Source organism: Giraffa tippelskirchi, chromosome 4 (genome assembly GCF_054371585.1).
Source record: "Giraffa tippelskirchi isolate mGirTip1 chromosome 4, T2T-mGirTip1v1.2.pri, whole genome shotgun sequence".
In the NCBI taxonomy this organism is placed as follows: domain Eukaryota; kingdom Metazoa; phylum Chordata; class Mammalia; order Artiodactyla; family Giraffidae; genus Giraffa; species Giraffa tippelskirchi.
The window spans coordinates 124,948,238-124,972,946 of NC_137278.1; the positions used below are offsets into that span (position 1 = coordinate 124,948,238).

Sequence of the window (24,709 nt, forward strand, 5' to 3'; positions counted from 1 at the left end):
AAAGCTAACCAACTGGGTAAGTTTAGTTCCAATTTAGTGATGCAAGGTCCCTTTGCTTCCAAGTGCTTGCTTAATATTACCAGCCCCAATCCTTGCATAGAGTGTCTAGTCTGCCCTTTTCAGTAAGCTGGGTTTTTTTAAATCTACTACTCCAGTCCCTTTAAAGTTTCTGGGGGATAGGGGTTTTGAGGGCTACAAGGGCTACATGTAAACTTCACCTGTAATGTTCTCCATTTCCCTCTCTCCCTCCCCACCTGTGATACCCAAAAGCTCATGGTAAGGCTAACAGGTAACCTCAGATGTCATGGGTGGCCTCTCAGATATAAACAGTTTATTTGGTTTCCATGACATATCTCTTTTAGGTCATGTACTAACATTAGCTTCTACGAGCCTGTGATTCATGTACACACAGCTCTCCCATATCTGCTCTCTAGATTACCCACGTCCCATCGAAGGCTTCTCTTGGCATAGACAAAACATCAATTTAAGAATGGGAAACCTTTTATGGCACCTCTCCAAGCCAGGAGGTATGTTGCTGACTTATAAACGCTGCTCCAGCACCTCCTCCCAGCACTTCCATGAAGTCAGTATCATCCTCCTTTACAGAAGAGTGAGGAAAAGGGCTGCCTGACCTACCCAGGTTGCACAGCCTCTCCATGGCAGCACCAAGACACAAACAAGGGGCTTCCCCACTCTGACACCCATTCTTTTTCTCTATTTATTCTAGAGTGAAGTTGTTTTACCAGACACTTGCCTAAGTGACTCCAGCTCCCATAACTCTTTCAACTTCTGAGTGTTTTGGCAGTTTTAGTATATTCTGCAGTACCTCTTCCAGGCAAAAAGGAAAGTCTTAGTCCTTAGAAACTTTTAAATACCAGGGCATCATTCATCTTCTTTCAGTTCAACAAGTATTTATTATAAGTATCTACTTGGTGCCTCACTTTGCACTGAAATCAGTAGCTCTGGGACCTATTGTCTGCAGGAAAGAGGGAAAGCATTATAGACTGTGTGTCTGTTGCCCCAAAATTCATATGTTGAAGCTGTAACCCCCAGAGATGATGTGATGGTATTTAAAGAAGTAGCCTTACGTTTAGATGAGGTCATGATGGGGTCAGTGCCTTCATAAGAAGAGGAGCTCTCTGTCTTTTTGAGAGTGCAAAAAAGAGGTTCTGTGAGCACCCAGTGAGAAGGCAGCCATCTCCAAGCCAGGAGGGGAGCCCTCATCAAGATTACATCTGCTGTTACCCTCAGTTTGAATTTCCCAATTTCTTGAACTGTGAAAATTGTTAGTTCGTTAAGTCACCCAGTCTATAGTATTTTGCTATAGCAGACCTTGACTAAGACCATATGCTTAGTCGCTCAATTCTGTCCAACTCTTTGTGACCCCATGGACTGTAGCCCGCCAGGCTCCTCTGTTCAAGGGGATTCTCTAGACAAGAATACTGGAGTGGGTTGCCATGCCCTCCTCCAGGGGATCTTCCCAATGCAGGGATCAAACCCAGGTCTCCTGCATTGCAGGTGAATTCTTTACCATCTGAACCACCAGGGAAGCCCAAACTAAGACCATGGGGGATTGGAAATGTTAGGCTTACAAGTGATTCACTTCCCAGGCCAGGTCCTTGCAGCAGATATGGGAGCAGCAGATGAAGGGAGTTCTGAGGGACCATTTGGAAGTGTGCTACCTCTATAGTAAATGATACTTAACTAAAGTAGCAGAGTGTGTCACTTTCTCTCAGGAACTCACACTTCTATCAGCCCCTTTGTCATTAAAGAGTTTTTATAGGCACAAAGCAGTTGCTGACCACTGGAGAGGTAACCCTTGGGGAGCTCTCTCTGGGTTGGGTAGGGGCATTGATAACCCTTCTAAAATCTCTGTGATGTGTTAATTTGACATAACTAACATGGCATTTTCTATGTTAGTTACATATTAGAAGGAAGGACTGGATCAAAATAAGGAATCAGCTATTACATATGATGAGTAAGAAACCAGAGCCAGATTCTTGGGTTCAAATCCTACCTCCACCACATACCAGCTGTGTGTCCTTGGGAGCCGAGCCTCACCTCTCTATGCCCCAGCGTCCTTGAAATAAGGATCGTAAATGTATTGACCTCATGGGGCTATCATGAGAATTAAATGAGTTAATACATACAAGGCTTTTAAAACAATGCCTGACCCGTAGTTGAATCTCAGTAGATATTATATATAATATAGAAATACATATGCATACAAAGAAATTGTGTACAGAGAGACTTCATAGTTACAGAAACAGTATGAGCAAAAAGCCAGTCTTCTTTCTGTACCTGCAGCCCCTGTCTTCTGTGACATAATTCCCATGTGTGACAATTTGCATAAGGTGAGGTTGGCTTCACTGCTGGCTCACCTGAAGGGTGTTATTAACTCCTTATGTCATGAAATAATCATTTAAATCTAGACCCTAAAAGGTATAATGGCAAGTTTGGGAAATAAAGATGTGTTCCTCTTATTTCTTTTTGCCTTGTTCCTCATTGGAGTTTGGTACAGAGAAATGTTTCTTGCCAAGCTCATATTTGTTTTTGGTGCACCAGTCCATGTGGTGGGCCTTGGCCATGAGGGGTAAATCCAGCTAGATCTCTATCCTCAAGGAACTCCTGGACTGGCAGCTGGCAACACATATACAACTATGGCACATGGTCTCTATTTATCCTAATAGGATCTGGGGACAGAAGCATCCCCACAAGGAAAGATACATTAAAGTGGAGCTTCAGGTGAAATCATATTCATGTCTTTGAAATGACCCTCTATATATCCTCTCCTTATATAGCACATACTCTGTACCAAGCCCTTGTCTAAATACTTTACACATATTAACTCACCTTAGCTTATGCCCATGAAAAGATGTTAGTGTTCATCAGAGTACAATGTAATATGTAAACTGCAAAATGTGATAAAAATATTAAAATTGAATAAGTTAAAGTTAAAAGACAGAGGAACTGGGACTTCCCTGGTGATCCAGTGGTTAAGACTCCGTGCTTCCACTGCAGGGAACACAGGTTCAATCCCTGGTTGGTAAACTAAGATCCTACATGCCATGCTGTGCCACCAAAAAAAAAAAAGATTCAAAAGGAATAATCAAGCCTGCCCTCTCACCTCTCTGAAATATTTGCTTCTGCTTTTCGGCCACTGTGAAACTGGGGAGATCCCAGTCAGGCTGAGGACATCAGATCTTATTGTCCTCCCAGGCCATTGACCCTGCCCTGAAGTTCCTCAACAAAATTGTTTGATCCTAAAAAAAGCAGAGGAACTGAATTCAGACCCAATACCCTCATCTAAGCTCAAAATGATGATGAAAAAAAAGAAGTCATCATTTTACAAAAATGCCTCAAGTCTCACTCCACTTCTAAGGTGCCTCATGGAAGCCATGCAAACCAGGACCGTTAAAAATAATAACAATTGGATTAATAGACAGAATTTATGGAACATCTACTATGTTCCAAAATTGCATGTGTTTAATATTTGTGCATAACCTAGTGCTTAGGAATGGACTCTGGACTCGCACTACTTGGGTATCTCAGATATGTAATTACCATCTATGGAATGTTTTCTTCACTTCTCACTGTCTCAGTTTCCTAATCAGTAAAATGGGAATAATAATTGTACATACCTCATAGGGTTGTTGTAGGATCAATTAAGTTAGTGAATATAAGACAGAGTAATACATAGCACTTAGTAAAAGCAATAGAAGTGCTTGCTGTTATTATTAAAATTCCATAACATCCTCATTGTTATTATACATTTTTACGTAGATGACTTACATTTTAAGTCAACCTGTGCCAGGTGACCCACCCAGAAAATAGCAGAGTAAGAAATGAAACTTGGGTGTGTCAGATTCCAGAGCCTGGGCTCTGAATGAGCCCATGGTGACCTTTACCCCAACTTGTAGCAGAAGGAAGTCAAACACAAGCTGATGAAGGCCACTGTCTCATGATGCACAGAAAGCCCATAACCAAGGCCATTGCCCTTGGCTTGCTCAGTTGCAACTCTCCCTGACCTCTGTCCGCTTGAAGAGCCAATCCCAAGGGAGTTTGGAGCAAAGGGGTGGGGAGGAGACCTTTTGGTTGGGATAGCCACAGAAAGCCTCATTGGTTTGAGGTGGGGCACAGTTGCTTATCACTAAGGAATCAATGCTAAAGGCTACTACAGACAAGAACCAGAGGTTTTATAATCAAACAGCCCCAGTCACTGCTGGGACCAGAGTGCACTGCAGGCTGGTCAGATTCCCCAGACAACAAACTTGACTGTCCATAAATACAACCTCCAGGAGGAAGGAAAGATAAGACAGGATGCCAGGGATGGATATTTCCTTTAGAGTCTCCTTAGGAGGTGAACAAGCTCAGGATGATGGATTTAGCACGTGACATTCTCCTGCCTCTCTGACATCTGTGCTCCCTCTCCTCTTAGAAGAGTTAATGATGCTGATGAGCTTCTAGTGCCATCTTCCAAACATCCCTGGATCCTAGCCAGTCACCAAAACAGAAGAGACACTCACATGAGATGGATTAAAATATACAGACCATGGAAGAGAGTTCCCTCGGTACATTTCCTAGATGTGCAACTTTTGAATTCGTGATGACTTTAGAGCTTGAGCTTCCCTTGTGGCTCAGATGGTAAAGAGCCTGCCTGCAATGCAGGAGACCTAGGTTCGATCCCTGGGTCAGGAAGATCCACTGGGGAAGGAAATGGCAACCCACTCCAGTCTTCTTGCCTGAAAAAATCCCATGAATGGAGGAGCCTGGTGGACTACAGTGCATGGGGTCACAAAAAGTCAGACATGACTGATTGACTTCACTTTAGAACAGAACAAAAGTCATTAGACATACCTTTATCTTGCCATTAAATATATCTAGTATCTTTGTTGAAAAATCATGGGTTATTATGCAGTTTTGTATGCTTTCAAAGGGCTTCTCTGGTGGCTCAGGGGTAAAGAATCTGACTACCAATGCAGGAGACACAGATTCTATCCCTGGGTTGAGAAGATCCCCTGGAGAAGGAAATGGCAGTTCATTCCAGTATTCTTTCCTGAGAAATCCCATGGAGAAAGGAACCTGGTAGGCTACAGTCAGACATGACTTAGTGACTAAACAACAACATACTTTCAAAAGTATATTATTGTAACTTTAATAAATAAATCATTTTGGGGTTAAAAATACAACTCTCTTGGAAAGGGGTGGGTAGTGGGTAAGAAAGAGGCCCAACAAACAGAAAGAAAATAATTGCTATGCATCATCCTTTCATTAATTCTGGAAGGGTTGAGGGGAGCACAGTGGACAAACAGAAAGAAAATAATTGCTATGCATCATCCTTTCATTAATTCTGGAAGGGTTGAGGGGAGCACAGTGGACACGCCATGGCCTTAAGCCCTGTGTTTCTGGGTTTCAATTCACTCAGAAAGACCTGGATTCAAATCCTAGCTCTATCCATTATGCGTGACCTTGGGAGGATTCCAAGAACCTCCTGTCCTTATCTGCAAACAAAGATAACAATATGTAGCTCTGATGGCTGTTTTGAGTAGATGAGATGGTTAGTGATGAGAAGTGCTCAGTCTTATGTACGGCCCAGTCTTGGCTCAAAAATGTTACACTTCTTCCTCCTATACCCCCCTCCTATACCCCACCTCCTCTTAAATATCCTTCAGTTAGTCACCTGTACTCTTTGTTACACCCACAGCTAATTTGTTCCTCTCAGTTTTTATCCCTAGATCTTAGAGCAGTGATCAGCTGCTTGGTAAATATCCATTCATCCAGACTTGGTTATGCTATAACTTATGTGCTTGTTGTGAGCTCCTGGGGACAGGAATTGTGCCAGCCAGCAACAGGCATGGTTGTGTTACTAAGTGTGGCCCGTCCCATCTTGCAAGGTACACAAACACATCCATCTAAAGCAGACCGGCAGGTGCCACAGATCAACTGAACTAAGATAACAAGAATGGTAAAGTCTATGAGAAACAGAAGAGTGTCCCCTCCATTGCAGATACTCCAATTCTGCCAAAGAAAATGCATTTTTCTTTTTTTTCCAAACAAAACCATCTGTCCCCAGGACCTGCACCTCTGGCCATAAATTTGCCACCATAAACAGAGCTTCCCAAGTCACACATATTTTCTTATACGTGATCTCATTTGATATTCAACAATCCCCTGGAGAGGGGAATAGATACCAACTCCAGTATTCTTGCCTGGGAAATCCCATGGAGAGAGGAGCCTGGTGGATGACATTCCATGGGATTGCAAAGAGTCAGACGTGACTGAGCAACTAACACAACACAACAACATTTCTCTGAAGTAAGCATTGTTGAGTTCACCTTATAGGCATCTGACAGAGCGAGAAACAGAGGCTCAAATAACATGATTTGTCCAAATCATGGTCAGCTAACCAGTGGCTGACCAGAGATTTTAATCCATGTCTTCTAACATCAATCTGGGACTCCTGCTTCTCTTTACACTGCATACTGTCCTTGATGTGCTGTGGTTTTTCACCCACTTAGTTCCTCTGGGACAAAACCTAAACCTCATCAGAAGGCTAGACTTCTGTCAGGTTTAAACTCCCATGTCTGTCTAAAATTCTGACCCAGATGTCTCTGAAAACAGGGCTTTCTTCACAGCCAGAGGAACATGTTTTATTCAAGCTGTCCGCACCAGGAGTTAGGCAGAGAGATGCCAGGCAGAATGGTGAAAGAACTCTGCTCCCCAATAAGAGTGAGGAAGCAGGCTCCTCGTACCAATGTGAAAAAGCTTTAAAGGGATGTGAGTAAAAGGAGAAAGAAAAATAAGGTAGAATCACAGCAGCTGGAGTAAACAAGCATCTGATTCCTCTAGGCAAGTGTTGTCCAATAGAATTAAAATGTGAGCCACACATGTAACTTTATGTTTTCTAAGTACTCACATTTAAAAAGTAAAAAGAAGCAAGAGAAATTAATTTGAATACTACATTTAATTTAAATCAATATATCCAAAATAGCATCATTGCAACATGTAATCAATATAAAATTATCAATGAGCTACTTTGCATTCATTTTTTTTATTGTGAAGTATTTGAAATTCCATATGTATTTTACCCATACAGCTCATTGTCTTTGCTCTAGCCACATTTCAAATGCTCAGCAGTTACATGTGGCTAGTGGCTGTCATAATAGAAAGCACATACCTGAGCCAAACAAACTCCTAAAAGTCTGTATTTCTAGTGTAGTGGAAGTGAGTGATGTAGTTGAAGGTCAGATCTGACAGCATTCTTCAAAACCACAGAGAGACCTTATTTCCCATCCTACTAATCCAATCTCAAGATAGGTCTTTGGGGGCCACTTTCAAACCCTGCCACCAGTTGGGGGACAGCTGTATCAGTTTCCAGCCAGTTGCTCTACAAAGCCAATCAGAGTCATCGTGTTTGACAACCTGTTTTTGCCTTGCAGCAGTGTAGTCCTCAGCATGTCTCCTTTCAAATACCTATTATTCTGGTTCTGTCTTCAGTGGTGCCATGACTGGCAGTGATTAGGGTAATGTTTTATGTGCCCAAGTTCACAGAGCAAATTACACAGTGTGAGTGGCATGGTGATTAAGAGGCTGTATGTAAAGACTAGAATTGTTAACATTTGCATGTGTCTGAATAATGAGATTCCTATCTCCATTGTATGGCAATGAGGTAGAAATTGCTAGTATTATTAACTGTTTACACGGTAAGCACAATTTTCTATTCTCTCTCTCTCTCTTCAGCTGTTTTCAAAGACATCAAAACCTAGAAGAGACAACCAGAGGCCACAAACTCACCCTCCCCATGATGAGTCCCCAGCAACCTCACTAAATAGAAGTTTTCCATAGTAAGACATTTCAACATCTTGTCAATAAGTCCTCTGGCTTCCTTCCAGAAGGAGCCCAAGACCCAATCTTGTGGTTTCGTAGGAGAAAAGATTACAGCGTAGAGAGGCAGGGTTTGTCCAATGTCACACAGATATAAAGAAGACCAGATTCCAACAATACCTATTCCTTCTCCAGTTCTCATCCTCTGGCGCCTGGGTGAAGCTTTGGAATAACGGAGTCTCATCTTCCAGTCTAATTACATATTGGACATTCTGATCACAACCCATTTTCCTACTAAAGAGATGGAGAAACCAACTGAAATTATACTTCGATTTCCCAAACACAAAGACCTTTGTAGCTGACTGTAGAAATAAGCCCTAACTAGCCACCGAATCAAAAAACATCCATTTGTGCAGCAACAAAATAAATATATAGGGAGAGAGTTAGTTGTGGTGGGTTATAAAACAGGGAAAGGGAAAGCTGTGATTAAGTGTTTTGTGGCTCTGCTCCCAGCAGTGGAACATTTTCCCATCAGCCATGTAGCAGTGACAATTTTGATATCAAGAGTAAGATCAAGGTAATAATATCCAAAGGTACTCTTTTTATAAAAACATATCATCAGTGTAGCATGCCATAAATGCATGCCAGAGAGTGCCTCACTAGCAATGTTGCAGTAGGTAGGGGACATAAACTCTCTTCAATTAAGTCCTAACACATCAGTGCTTTAGTGATGGGATAAACAACTGCAGACAGAGTGACGGCTAACTGCATCTGTGTAAAAGAGAAGATGGAATAAGGAGATTTATCAAGTAAATGGTGGCATCAGCTTAATGTTTATGGTAGTTAAATAAATGCATGAACAGTTGTAATGCCGAATTCCATTAATAAATATGATGATGACATAGACTGGAATGGAGCATTATTATTCATTATGTACTAAAATGAACTGTTTATGAACTATCTTAAAATTTTTGGTTCTTGTTTTAGTCGCTAAATCACGTCTGACTCTTTTTTGACCCCATGGGTTGTAGCCCACTAGGCTCCTCTGTTCATGGGATTTCCCAGACAAGACTACTGGAGTGGGTTGCCACTTGCTTCTTCAGGGGATCTTCCCTATCCAGGGATTGAACCCATATCTCCTGCATTGGCAGGTGGATTCTTTACCACTGGGCCAGGTGGGAAACCCATCTTAAAAATAGCTTAAAATAGCTAGAAAGGTTGATTACTTCCTTACCCCATCAGTAATCAAAGGTCTTGTCCTGCAAGTCAAAACTGAAGGAGCTCTGGGTAGCATAAAGAACAAGACAATAGAGACAGAGACTTCCCTGGTGGTCCAGTGGTTAAAACTCCATGCTTCCACTGCAGAGATCACAGGTTCCATTGCTGGTCAGGGAACTAAGATCCTGCATGCTGCATGGTATGGCCAAAAAGAAAAAAAAGAAGAAAAAAATTGGGACATATTCAGTAGTGTATAAAAGAGGTTGTGAAACCCTTTCAGTCTCAACTTAAACTTCACTGGGTTCAGGAAGGTCTTTCTCTGAATCCACAGTCTCAATTCCAAATAGGAAAAGGAGTACGTCAAGGCTGTATATTGTTACCCTGTTTATTTAACTTATATGCAGAGTACATCATGAGAAACACTGGGCTGGAGGAAGCACAAGCTGGAATCGAGATTGCTGGGAGAAATATCAATAACCTCACATATGCAGATGACACCACCCTTATGGCAGAAAGCGAAGAACTAAAGAGCCTCTTGATGAAAGTCAAAGAGGACAGTGAAAAAGTTGGCTTAAAGCTCAACATTCAGAAAACTAAGATCATGGCATCCAGTCCCATCACTTCATGGCAAATAGATGGGAAAACAGTGGAAACAGTGGCTGACTTTATTTTTCTGGGCTCCAAAATCACTGCAGATGGTGATTGCAGCCATGAAATTAAAAGACGCTTACTCCTTGGAAGGAAGGTTATGACCAACCTAGACAGCATATTAAAAAGCAGAGACATTACTTTGTCAACAAAGGTCCGTCTAGTCAAGGCTATGGTTTTTTTCCAGTGGTCATGTATGGATGTGAGAGTTGGACTATAAAGAAAGCTGAGTGCCGAAGAATTGATGCTTTTGAACTGTGGTGTTGGAGAAGACTCTTGAGAGTCCCTTGGACTGCAAGGAGATCCAACCAGTCCATCCTAAAGGAGATCAGTCCTGGGTGTTCATTGGAAGGACTGATGCTGAAGCTGAAACTCCAATACTTTGACCACCTTATGCGAAGAGCTGACTCATTTGAAAAGACCCTGATGCTGGGAAAGATTGAGGGCAGGAGAAGAAGGGCACGACAGAGGATGAGATGGCTGGATGGCATCACCGACTCAATGGACATGGGTTTGGGTAGACTCCGGGAGTTGGTGATGGGCAGGGAGGCCTGGTGTGCTGCGGTTCATGGGGTCGCAAAGAGTTGGACACAACTGAGTGACTGAACTGACTGACAGTCTCAATTAACTCCCCAATATAAGTTACTATACTTTTACATGCACTGTTTCACTTGATATGTTCCTTAAAAGTAGGCCACAAGTAGGTACTCACTGTCAGTCTTCTCTGCAAAGACTAAGTAGGGCAGGTGCCTATTTGCCTGACACAGCTGATTCACTGATTCAAAAGGCAGAGCACCTACTGAAAAACCAAGCACCGTACCATGTGCACAAGTTACAAGTTGACTTTAGATAATCATATGTGCTCTATACAAAGTGAAGGATAATAAGATAGAGAGCAAATATATGAGAGATGGGTCAGAAGAAGTCTCTCTGAGGACATGAGATTAAGGAAACTAAACAGTGGGAGGTTCTGGGGGAGGGCACTCTGGTTAGCCAGAAGACAAATGGAGAGGCTCTGAGATGGGAATAAGTCCCTATAGTTGGAACTGAGTGAGTTGAGGGCAAGAGGGAGCCAAGGATGGAGATTGGGATGGATCACATAGTTGGCACATAATAAATACTCAATAAATAGTCATAAGGGCAGGTAGCATGTAATTCTTGCTGTCCTGTTTAAAAGCACAGTGATTAGCAAATAAAATTTGAGACTAAAACCTTGAAACTGAAAGAATAATGCAGCAGGTAAATAAGATGAGGTCTGGGGATTCACAGAATACGAAAGTGAGATATTCAAGGCAGTCTGTAATCCACTCCAAAGTGCTGCAAAGGAATGTGGGGGCAAGGGAGCTAACTGCAGACTGACATCACATGGGACAAGTTCCTGAAGGTATGAGCTAGTGTGAGTTGGACCTTGAGTCACACACAGGAATTTATTAAGTGGAATGAAGAGCAAAGGAAGGACATCACAGGGAAATCAGTCTTATCATGTTATCCTGATGGAACTACCACAGCTATTTCTAAGCCACTATGTAAGTCCATACTTTGCTTTTTGTACAGGCAAGAGGGACAATTTCATACATTGAATACAGAAGCTGGCATTGAAATGTCTTTACCTTAGGCTCATGTTGTCCCCTTGGAGTTCATAGGCTCCACCTTGAGTAGGGAATGTCCTACATTCAGTTTATAGTGAAATTGATGAGAGTTGTCAATCTGGAAGGCATGTTCTAACTCTCTCATTCTCTGGGAGCTCACTGGCTTGCTATTCTTGTTGCAGTGGTTTAGTACCTTTTTAGCACTTTGCTAATTAAACCCTTTTGGAAGTTGTCCAGGATAATCCAGCCTCATATTATAAAGTCTGTAATATATGAGTCAGAGTGCCACCACCCAACCAATAGCCTGAATCAGAAACTAGATGTCTTTACTCCACCTTTTTTTTTTTTTCATTACCCCCACCTGGGTCTAATGAATGAAGTCCTATCAAATCTACCTCTCAAATAACTCTCAAATCCATCTTTATGCTCCTTCCCCACCACCACCACCTTATTCAGCCCCTTGTCATCCCTTCTCTGAATTCAATTCTTTAAGTTTCACCATATCTCCCTTCATGCCTCTCAAATTCAAAGTTCAAGAAAACCAAGTTGTATATAATTTTCCCAAAGCCCCATACTGTTGAAAGTCTCCATGCCTTTGTACTTGCAGTTCTCTCTGCCTAGATTGTCTTTACGCTAAACGGTCTCCTCTGATTCATCCTTTAAGACTCAGCTTAAATATCATCTATTCTCTAAAGCGTTTCCTGTTTACCATTGTATTATTTAGGATTCTTCAGAGAAATAGAACCAATAAGATGTATATAGATAGAAAGAGATTTATTTTAAGGAACTGGTTTATGCAGTTATGAAAGCTGGCAAGCCCAAAATCTGCAGAGAAGGCCAGCAGGCTGGAGATTCAGGGAAGAGCAAATGTTACAATTCAAGCATGAAGGCCACCTGCTGCAGAATTCCCTTTTGTTTGGAGCAAGTCAGACTTTTGTCTACTCAGGCCTTCAACTGACTAGATGAGACTCATTCACACTGTGGAGGGCAAAGTCCACTGATTTATACATTAATCTCATCCAAAAATACCTTCACAGAAAGACCCAGAATAATGTTTGACCATGTGTCTGGTCACCATGGCCCGGCCAAGTTGACGTATAAAATTACATCACAATCATGAGGAAGATTAGGATTTTTCCTTCTGTGATCCTGTAACATCGCAAATAAAACTCTATTTTAGCATTTACTATATTGTTTCAATTATCAGCTGACACATCAAACTCCCCCTCATGGGTACTAACTATATTCATATTCCATTCTTAATGAAGCAACAGTAAATACTTAATCAAATCAATGACTGCTGCTACTGATAAGTCACGTCAGTCATGTCAGACTCTGTGCGACCCCATAGACGGCAGCCCAACAGGCTCCTCCGTCCCTGGGATTCTCCAGGCAAGAATACTGGAGTGAATTCATTTACTGTTCTTAATGTTGTTAAGACAATATTGTACAAGCCCAATCCTTACAATAATCACCAGATGAGGGAATTATTGTTAGCTTCCCAGGAAAGAAAATTTTAAACAGAATACAAAAAAGTCATTAGCCCAATTTCCTGCTGAGAGACCACAAATCCCAAGGTTCATTTAAAATCTTTGTCTCTTGATTAACAAGGCGCAAAAGATGGCCGGACTTCCTTAAGCTTTCCTGGGCAATGGATGGATGGCCATGAAATGACTCTAGCTGTGATCATCCCAGCTCCTGCAACCACTGACCAAGAGGAAGTTCCCTACAGCAGTCTGGACTTGAATACCGCTCCATGACTCATCTGTTCATAAATGTACCAGGCTTCTGGCTCAAAGCATTTGTGGCATAATGACAGTCTAAAGACCATAATTCCAAGCATGTGTCATAGAGCAATTAGAACAAATTCCTGCCATTACTTTGAAACTGAGGATTCAAGGTGTGAAGGGCAATAACTCTTCAATAGCCAAAACAACATAATTTCATTCAAGAACAAAGAGGGGATAGTATTTGGTGAGATGGACTTCACACTAAGGATTTTGCTAAGAGCTGCAATGCTGTGAGAATTTATTACAGTGTAGGCCTTATTCTAGAGCAGTTTATGTGTATATCTTATTCCATTCTTATAATAGCTCTCTGAGTGGGTACTATTATGACCACATTTTACAGATGAGGTGGGGCGCTGAAACACAGAGATGATGTGATGAGGTTAGGGAGCAGCTCAGTGGAGCTTCAAAACTAGACAGTCTGGCTCTAAAGCCCAGGGCTAGGGCACAATATAGCCCCCTCAGAACACCTTAGAATCACAGGAGCAGATCAGGAGTAAATAAGGGAGCTTTCAGAATACTCTCCTCTTTCTACCATATTTCACAAGGTTCCTTAGGATCCGCATCCCCACACCCCATCTATCATTCCCACCTCACCCACCCTTCCAAGCTTTACACTCTCACCATCTGCAGTCTACACTTCAGCCAAAGTGTCTTGGTTCCATCAGCATCTCTTGCTTGCAGGCACATACTTGGCATTTCCTCCACTAAGACTTTTCTCCCTTTCCTTCTCTTCACCTGACCGACTCCCGGTCCTTCTCAGGGGTCAACTTTGCCTTCACTTTCTCTGGGGAGGGCTCTCCTGACCACTCTGCCTGAGTTGAGTGCCCTTCTCCCTTATGCTGCTACAATCCTAATTTTCTCTATCACAGACCTTATCAGACTAAATGGCAATTACTTGTTTTAATGGCCTGTCTCTTAACTGTGGTCTCCATGTAATCATAATCAAATACCTTGCACATATTCGACTATGGTAGACACTTAACAAACTTTTGAGGGAAGGAGAAATATAAAAATGAATGAATTGAATAAATGCTGTTTATCACTTCTAGACCAAGCTTCTGTGGTGGCTCATTGCCGCCTGACAAGCAGGAGATGTAGGTTCGAACCCTGGGTCCGATCCCTAGGAAGATCCCCTGGAGAAGGAAATGGCAACCCACTCCAATATTCTTGCCTGGGAAATCCCATGGACAGAAGAGTCCGGCAGGCTACAGTCCACAGCCTCACAAAAGAGTCAGACGCGACTTAGCAACTAAACAGTAAAACAACATCACTTCTAGACAGGATACTTTTAAGACATTCTCTAAAGAATCTCTAAGATTTCATCAAAAACTGATGCCTTACTGACATTTCCCTCTAACAGTCTAAGAAGCCCCTAGACTTCCATAGGTGAGAGAAGGAAGTCCAAGGATTAAGCATGAATGTGAGGCTTTCCTTCTCCTCCTATCTCTGAACCCAAACATCTGTTGTTAGATGGCACCCAGGAGACTTTTGAAGCCAACTGAAGCCTCTTGATACTCCTCTAGGGTGAATTTAATCGTCAAGAACTTTTCAAAACAATATCTGGGTGTGGTCCAGCTTCGTGAGTGTAAATATGCTGTCTGTTTCATTATATTTTCACAGGTAATCCTCTGTCATCAATAAATTCTGCAAACAAGCTTTTCATGATTCCTCAAGAGCACTCCCTCAATCACAGAACAATATGTCACTCCTGATAACAAATATTAAGGGAACTGTGTACATCTTGAACATAGACCCCTCTTCTGTCATAGGATAGAAAGTTGAAAGTCAGAGAAATGTGCCTGAGTAATGTTAAGTTCATTCCTCTTTCTGAAAGAGAGAAGGTAAGAGCTACACTAGATGACAGCTGAGGTTTCCAATTTTTAAAACACTTTGAGCCTGTCAAGTCATAAAGTGTGTGCTGTTACTAAATGGATGTTGTAAGCCAAATTGTGTCCCCAAGATTCATATGTTGAAGCCTAACCCCCAGTACCTCAGAATGTGATTCTATCTAGAGAGATAGAGATAGGGCCTTTGAAGCAGTGATTAAGATAAAATAAGGCCTTGAGGGTGGGTCTTAATTCAATCTGACTGGTCCTTGTAAGAAAAGAAAATGCACATGAGGACACAGGGACAAGGCAGCCATCTGCAAGCTGCGGAGGGAGGTCTCAGAAGAAAGCAACTCTGGCCACACTTTGATCTTGAACTTCCACGTTCCAGAACTGTGAGAAAATAAATTTCTGTTGTTTCAGCCCAGTTTGTGGCATTTTGTTATGGCAGCCCTGGCAAACTAATACAACAAATGATTAACAAACATTAGAGCAATACTAGAAGCCCAGTGCATGTATATATTTGCCATTCTTGATTAAGGATGCTTTGATTCTGCATTTTTCAAACAAGTATTTTAATTTAAATAGTACCAGTATTTACTGATTTTTCAATAAGAAATAATTTAGGGGTGAATACTATTAACCCAACTTAATTTCATTGTCAATTTTCTATGGAAATCAGTTAAATTATACCCAGTTTTGTTCTATTTTAACCTTTGTTCAGCTGAAATCATTTTCACCTAATCATTTTTATCAGCATGTATTTCACAACAAAGATTCATCGGTCAGTGTTTTGTCAATATAAAATTTTATCAATTATAGCCTGTTATAAAATCCTTGCTATGACTATTAATTTTACCAATGTCAAATTTTCCCGGTCAAATGTTGTTGACAGTATTTGATTCTTTTGACAATTTTTTTAAGTGTCAATTTTTTAATATTTTGATTTGTAAACCATGTACATAAATTTTATTCTTTTAAGGTATATGATTTACTATTTTTTAGCATAGTCACAAGGTTATTCACCCATTACTACCATCAAGTTCCAGAATATTTTCATCATTCCAAAAAGACACTCTCATTACCCTCTCCCTCTCCCCAGCCTTTGGTAACCAATAATCTGCTTTCTTTCTCCATGGATTACACATGCTGGACATTTCATATAAATGAAATCATATAATATGTGACCTTTTCCATCTGGCTTCTTTCACTTACATTTTCAAGGTTCATCTATGTTGTAGTAGGTATCAGGACTTCATCTTCTTTCCTTTATATAACCAAATAATATTCCATTATTGGACACACCATATTTTATTTATTCATCAGCTGACAGACATTTAGGTAATTTCTACTTTATGGTTATTATGAATAATGTGGCTATGAGTATTCATGTACAAGTTTTTTATGGACATATGTTTTTGATTCTGTGGCTCATATACATACATGGATGTATACACACATACACATAGGGGTGAAATTATTAGCTGTATGATAACTTTATACTTAACTTTTTGAGGAATTGACTGACTGTTTTCCAAACTGGCTACACTATTTTACATTCCCACTATAATTTAAAAGGGTTCTAATCTCTTAGTTTTTAATTATCATTTGTTGTTATTGTTGTCTAGTCACTAAGTCATATCCAACTCTTTGCAACCCCATGGACTGTAGCACGCCAGGCTTCTCTGTCCTCCACTATCACCCAAAGTTTGCTCAAATTCATGTCCCTTGAATCAGTGATACTAACTAACCATATCATCCTCTGCTGCCCCTTCTCCTCCTGCCTTCAATCTTTCCCAGCATTAGGGTCTTTTCAAATGAGTCAGTTCTTCACATCAGGTGGCCAAAGTATAGGAGCTTCAGCTTCAGCATCAGTCCTTCCAATGAATATTCAGGGTTGATTTCCTTAAGGATTGACTGGTTTCATCTCCTTGCAGTCCAAGGATTCTGAAGAGTCTTCTCCAACAGCACAGTTCAAAAGCATCAATTCTTCAGTGCTCAGTCTTCTTTACATCCAACTCTCACATCCATACATGACTACTGGAAAAACCATATCTTTGACTATATGGACCTTTGCTGGAAGAGTGATGTCTCTGTTTTTTAATACATTGTCCAGGTTTGTCATAGCCTTTCTTCCAAGGAGCAAGCATCTTCTAATTTTATGGCTGCAGTCACTGTCTGCAGTGATTTTGGAGCCCAAGACAATGAAACCTGTCACTGCTTCCACTTTTTTCCCTTCTATTTGCCATGAATTGATGGGACTGGATGCCATGATCTTAGTTTTTTTGAATATTGAATTTCAAGCCAGCTTTTTCACTCTCTTCTTTCACCCTCATTAAGAAGCTCTTTAGTTTCTCTTCACTTCTGCCATTAGAGTAGTGTGGTATGATATGTTATGGTGTGTGTGCTCAGTTATGTCTGACTCTGCAACCCCATGGTGTGTACCCTACCAGGCTCTCTGTCCACGAGATTTTCCAGGCAAGAATACTGGAGTGGGTTGCCATTTCCTCATCCAGGGGATCTTGCCACCCAGTGATCAAACCCATGTCTCTTGCATCTCCTGCATCGAAGGGCAAATTCTTTACCACTAGTGTTGCTTAGGAAGCCCCATTAGAATGGTATCATCTGCATATCTCAGGTTGTTGATATTTCTCCCAGCAATCTTGATTCCAGCTTGTGATTCATCCAGCCTAGCATTTCACATGAAGTACTATTATTAGCCATGTGCAATAATATGCTTTTTCAGTTTTGTTTTATGTTTATTGACACTATCACTAATATTCATTACAAATTGCATTAAAAATATAGTCACTTGCGTTTATTTCTTAGCAAATTCAAGGGCATCAGCTACTCCAAGATATTTCTGTTATCTTTGTGGCAGGGGTCTTAAAACTAAAATCCATGGGCCAAATCCAGCCTTGGGCCTGTTTTGGTAGGACCCACATGCTAAGAATGCTTTTTAAATTTATAAAAATAGTTGAAAAAAAATAAAAGAAAAGTAATATTTTGTGATACAAATAAATCTTACAAAATCAAAATTTCATTGCCTAGAAATAAAGTTCTGTTGGAACATAGCCCTGCTCATTCATTATGCATCACCTATGGCAGCTCTCACACAGCAACAGCAGAGCTGAGTAGTTGTGACAGAGACGGTCTGGTCTACAGAGCCTCAAATCTTTACTATCTGGCCCGTTACAGTAAACAGCCAATCGTATTGTCAATCCAATTCATCTTTATTTTTCAGATCACATGTTGTGATGGGTAATAACTAAATAGTTGGCAAAAACAAAGCATATGGAAGCTACCCCAAGTGTGGGCCTTAGACAACTGCCAGTTGGTGAACTGTCATGATTCATAATGAGATAATTGAGAGTAAGCCTTAGAAATGTACACAAAATTGATTAAGCAATTTTTTTGTCTTTGAGTCGAATACTTTAAAAACAAGCTGTGTAATTTGTATGTACTTGAGGTCTTTTAAATTTCACTTTTCTAGTTATTAATTTTTTTTATACTTTATTAAAATATCAGTCCACAACATACTGGAAAACTTGAAAAAAAAAGAAAAACTGGCCTTTAACACAAATAGCATTCAGATAGAGAATCAATAACCTTAGAAAAACAAAGGAGTGAATCTCCTAGGACATGAATCTCCTGAGAGCAGGGCTTTCATCTGCTTTGTGCACCTGTATGTTCCAGCACCTGGACAGAGCCTGGCACAATGTAACAAGTACTCAACAAATACTGGACAAATATGCAAATCCAATCCAATCCACTTCGTAACTCCCATATCACTGCCAAGGATTATTGTTTTCTAGGTTTGTTTTATTTTTAATTTGCTCTCAGAGGCAGTATTTACATCACAGAGTCTGGAACCAGGCCAGGGTTGAAAACCCAACTTTTCCTTTTACTAGCCAGGCTATCTGGGGCAAGTTCTCAACCTGTCTGTAATTCTTCATCTTTCAAATGGGGATAATGATAGTGTCTATAGAGTTATTAGAATAGTCATCTGAGTTTATATATATACATACACACACACATATATATATATATATATAAACTACTTAGAAGTATGGTGGTTCATATGGTAAAGAATCTACCTGCATTGTGGGAGACCTGGACCTAATCCCTGGATCAAGAAGATCCCCTGGAGAAGGGAATGGGTGCCCACTCCAGCATTCTTGCCTGGAGAATCCCATGGATGGAAGAACCTTGTGGGCTACAGTCCATGGAGTTGCAAAGAGTCAGACATGACTGAGCAACTAACACTTTCACACTTGTGCCTAGCACACAGGAAGAACTCAATAAATATTAGCTATTATTATTACTGTACATACATAGGAAGTGTATATGCATGAAGTGGTCAAAAAACTTCCTTCTTTCAGCTGCCCAAAATGGCATATTTCATCTTTTTAAATAAATGCATTTTATATTCCTGCCAAATGTAAGATCCCTAGTTTTTTAAAGACAATCTCTTTAGGTTAAGGTCATCAGACACTTTTGGCAAATATGATTTTTCATGAATGGTAAAACATTCCTCATAAATTTGCTTAGTACAGTCCAAAGGCTTGACTATAATTCTATAATGTGCAATCCATGAATTGGTGCAAGTAATGTGTAGAAGTTTCAATTCTGTCATGCAGCACACTAACCCTACCATCCCACACTTAAACAAACTTGACAAAACATCAAATTTTTTTCAGACTGAATCTCTTTAAGCCTGCAGCAGCCCCTCCTCAGGCAGGCCTCTGGGTACTATGTGGCTACCCCTAGGAATGACCCTCTCTATAATTATATCTCAGGACAATTTTCAGTGTTACAGAAAGAAATATAGCTCATCCAGCTCCTCAGAAAGTCTTGCTCTCCACAAGCATTCTTGCCATTCCATACTGCCCATCTCTGGCTATGTTTTGCCTTTGGCCTAGAATAAATCTCCAGCCTCTGACTACTGAGAAGTAGACATCCTCCAAGACCAGACACCAACACCACTTTTGCAGCAACTTTCCATGTCCTTTTGTCCTTTGCAGTCAGAACTAATAGAAACTCTAAAACCTTCTATAATCAATCTTGTTCAATGCCTGTCTTGTCCACCAAGCTGACTCCAGAGCAACTACCAAAGTGCCTAGTACATATTGAGAGGGAAAAAATATACAAAATGAAGCCCTCGAGGAAACTATTGACCAAACATTGATAAGCTGTTCCCTACTACCTAAACTCCACGAAGGTAGGAATCTTAACTGTCATGCTTTTAGTCAGGAACAGTATAACTAGTAGGTGCTAAATAAATATTGGTTGAATAAATGAATGAGTTACAGTGAATGATGAATGAGGGACCAAGACAAGGATGCTTTTTATAATGTGGGCTATCTTATTTGAGCTGATCTCATTCCCCTCAACACAAAAGGATAGAGGAAGATTTCAAAATTACCTTATCTCAAACTTCAATAATCAAGCTGTTTCCCAAGATCAAAAGTAGAGTTATGTATCATGATGTCATACATACCATCTGCAGCATTACTGATATCAAACTATAAGTGTTGTTGAAGGAAGAGATCTATTTTTTCTTTGTTTCCTTTGTGTGTGTGTGTGTGTGCTCAGTCTCATCCAACTCTTTGCGACCCCTTGGACTGTAGCCCGCCAGACTCCTGTATCCATGGGATTTCCCTGGCAAGAATATTGTGGAGTGGGTTGCCATTTCCTACTCCAGTGAATCTCTCTGATCCAAGGATCAAACCACATCTCTTGCATCTCCTGCCTTGGCAGGCAGATTCTTAACCACCTTGTCAGCGGTGGTTTCCTTTAGACAATTTTAAAATCATCTTCTTTTTCTGAAAGCAAAGCTCCCAGTTGCCTATATCATTTCTCTCCTAATTATCCCCATGCCATTAGGGTCCTCCATTTTGTAACCTTCAAAGATTTCATCTGTCTTAGTGACAATAGTCTTGTCTGGATCAAGCAAGCCTCATTGACCTGAGTCATACTAAAGGCACAGGTTCAGAACGTAAACCCCAGCCATGACTGGGGTTTATACCGAGGTCAGTTCAGTTCAGTTCAGTTCAGTTGCTCAGTTGTGTCTGACTCTCTGCGACCCCATGGACTGCAGCATTCCAGGCCTCCCTGTCCATCACCAACTCCCGGAGTCCACTCAAACTCATGTTCATTGAGTCAGTGATGCCATCCAACCATCTCATCCTCTGTCGTCCCCTTCTCCTCCTGCCTTCAATCTTTCCCAACATCAGGGTCTTTTCAAACGAGTCAGCTCTTCACATCAGGTGGCCAAAGTTTTGGAGTTTCAGCTTCACCATCAGTCCTTCCAATGAATATTCAGGACTGATTTCCTTTGGGATGGACTGGTTGGATCTCCTTGCAGCCCAAGGGACTCTCAAGAGTCTTCTCCAGCACCACAGTTAGAAAGCATCAATTCTTCGGCGCTAGGGAACAACTAAACCAATGTCACTAGCCAGCTGTTTTTACTGCCCATTGTGGACATGAGTGCTAACCCTCCCATGGACCTGAAAGAAGAGATGTCAAGAAGGTAATTTGAACGTCTCTCTGACTACATCTCACTCATCTTGTTTACTTACAGAGTGTTCATGATGACTAACATTTTAGAATCATAGGTATTAATGCTAGAAAGGGTAGTAGAGATAGTCTAATCCAGGGGTTGCAAATTCAAAGCTCTATAGGGGCCAGATGGGGTATTTAATTGGAAAAAAAGATAATGAGGTGGAGCCTGGGGAGAACAACAAAGAATAGACTCATCTAAAGAGAACAGCAGATACTCAGCTCAAGCTGGCTGTTGCCAACTGATGTCTAAGGCCCAAAGTCATGATCTTCTGGGTTTCCCGCCCCCAAAAAATATGACTGCAAATATTCATGAGTTATCTCTCAAAAATATTTTTTAGTTATGGTCAAATATACATATAAAATTTACCATTTTAACCATTTTCAGGTGTACAGTTCAGTAGTGTTAAGTACATTTATATTGTGTAGCCAGTCTACAAAATTTCTATCATTTTGCAAAACTAAAATAGTACACATTAAACAATTTAACATTGCCTATTTCTCCCAGTCCCTGGCAACCACTATTCCATTATACTTTCTGTCTCTATGAATGTAACTACTCTAAGTATCTCATATATATGGATCCATACTGTGTTTTCATTTTGTAAGTGACTTATTTCACCTAGCGGAATGTCCTCCAGACTCATCCATGTTGTATCATGTGTCAGAATTTCTTTATTTTCAAGGATGAATAATATTCAACATTTGTGTATACCACATTTTTAAGTCCATTTATCTATCATTGGGCACTTGGGTTGACTTTTGACTAGTCAGTGAACATGGGTATTAAATATCTCTTCAAGACTTTACTTTCAATTCTTTTGGGTATATGTATACTCATAAATGGATTTACTAGATCAAATTGTAGCTCTATTTTTAATTTTTAAGGACCCACTGTATTTTTTTTTTAATAGCAGTTGTACCACTTTACATTACTACCTATAGTGCACAAGGGTTCCAACTTCTCCGTATCTTCACCAACACTTGTTATTTTCTGTTCTTTATACAGAAAGGTATACCTAGTGGGTATGCAGTGGTATCTCATCATTGTGGTTTCGACTTTCATTTCTCCAATAACTAGTGGTCTTGAGCATCTTTTCATATGCTTGTTGGCCATCTGTATGTCTTCTTTCTGGAGGAGGGCATGGCAACCCACTCCAGTATTCTTGCCTTCTTTAGAGAAATGTTTACTCAAGTCTTTTGCCCATTTTTCAATCAGGTTGTTTTATCATTGTTGAGTCAATTGTTAAATAGTAGACACTAATTCAAATTTTGTAAACGTAGAAAAACTACTATATAGAGAAAATACACAGTTTCAAGCAAAATATGGCTTAGAGACCTCCATTTAGTGACCTGATATGCATCCAACATCCTCATTCTGCAGCCAAGGAAACCAAAACCTAGGTTATAAAGTCAACAAGCCTGCGGTTGCATGTAGCTATCTGGTGTCTGAGACAGAACTAGACCTGAGGTCCTTAACTCAGACCTTTAGGACATTTCTTAGAACACTTACCAGAGCCAAAACGTCTGATGCTAAGAGGTTCCCACCTGCCAGAAATTCATGACTGGACTTGGTGATTTATGGGAGAAAGTGCAAAAGACAATAACTCAAAATGTTCTCCCCCAACTCAAAAAAAAAGATAAATGTGAGGTAATGGATATGTTAATTAACTAAATTGGGAGGAAGTTTTTTATAATGTATATGTACATCAAATTATCATGATGAACACTTTCAATAACTTACTTTTTATCAGTTAAATCTCACTAAAGTTGGAAAATGAAAAAGCAATAACTCAAGGCAGAGTCAGGCTGAAAGAACCTTTTTCTGCTCACTGCCACCTCCTCCCTTCTCTAGAGGTAGCAACAGGGGCTGGAAACTTCATTCATTTCTAGTTGACAATGGACAAAAGGAAGCCTGTCTGCTGCATTAGTCATTGATTGAATGTCTCTAACTTCTAGCTACTCTCTTGCTCTCTACCCCAGAAGTGACTTCTCTTTGATGCTATTTCTAAATTGGAATGTGACCCTCCATCTGGGCAGGGCTGAGGGCATGTGGGGGACATGAGTAGATATTAGAATTGTAATTCTGCTTGAGTCTGACATGTGGATTCCCAAGAACCCACGGCAATGAGAACTTGGAAAAAGCTGTCACAGAAAGAGGAGGAAAAAAGAGCATTCTTAAGAAATGGCAAAGATGTGAATATGTCCCACTTAGGAAAAAGTTTGGCTTTTCTTTTTCTGGGATAGACTCACAATACGACTTGCTGATGATGGAAGGATGGAGTTTTTCAGCCCCTAACTTACTGTGTGTCCTGAAACAAAATCCTGTATCTCCTTGCACTTGTATTTTCATAACATTGGAGAGAAGTGACATAGCTGCAGGATTTTCTGTCATGCTAATTGTGGCATTTAGTCATACAACAGGACATAAATTACATATCCATGCCATCCTGCCTTGCCTGGTGTCCCCTGCCCTATTAGCTCCTTGACCAATTTTAGCTGCCTTTGGTGGTTCAGGAATTGAAAGTTTGAGTAGTTAGGCTGTATCAGTTGTAATAAACCAAGAGACCTTATTCAAACTCATGTATTCCTAGAGACCAGCTTGAACTTGCTGGTCATCTGGAGCAAACTACCAGTCAACAGCTCCAAGCTTTGTGTTAGATGTTGAAGTAGAATTTCTATTTGCCACTTCACTTGTGGTGAGGGGTTGGGATGGTGCAGAGGAAAATTCTCAAAAAGCATTTGGGGGATCCTCCAATGAAACTGCCCACTATACCAATAGCCTGCTCAGCTCCTCTGTCTGTGGAATTCTCCAGCCAAGAATACTGGGATGGGTAGCCTTTCCCTTCCCTAGGGGATCTTTCTGACCAGGGATCGAACCTGGATATCCTGCATTGCAGGCAGATTCTTTACCATCTGAGCCACCAGGGAAGCCCCAATATCCTGCTATCAGTCGTATTACCCATGCTCTAGGGTTGAGTATTGATGATTTCATAAAGAGGGCTGAGCGCAGAAGAATTGATGCTTTTGAACTGTGGTGTTGGAGAAGACTCCTGAGAGTCCCTTGGACTGCAAGGAGATCCAACCAGTCCATCCTAAAGGAGATCAGTCCTGGGTGTTCATTGGAAGGACTGATGTTGAAGGTGAAACTCCAGTATTTTGGCCACCTGATGCAAAGAGCTGACTCATTTGAAAAGACCCTGATGTTGGGAAAGACTGAAGGCAGGAGGAGAAGGGGATGACAGAGGATGAG

The 24,709-nt window shown here is 40.8% G+C and overlaps 1 long non-coding RNA gene across 1 annotated transcript in view; it reads right to left on the minus strand.

The window, feature by feature from the left end:
• LOC145546144 (uncharacterized) overlaps positions 1-24,709 on the minus strand; it is a 216,245-nt gene that overhangs the window by 153,227 nt on the left and 38,309 nt on the right. The window lies entirely within an intron of this gene.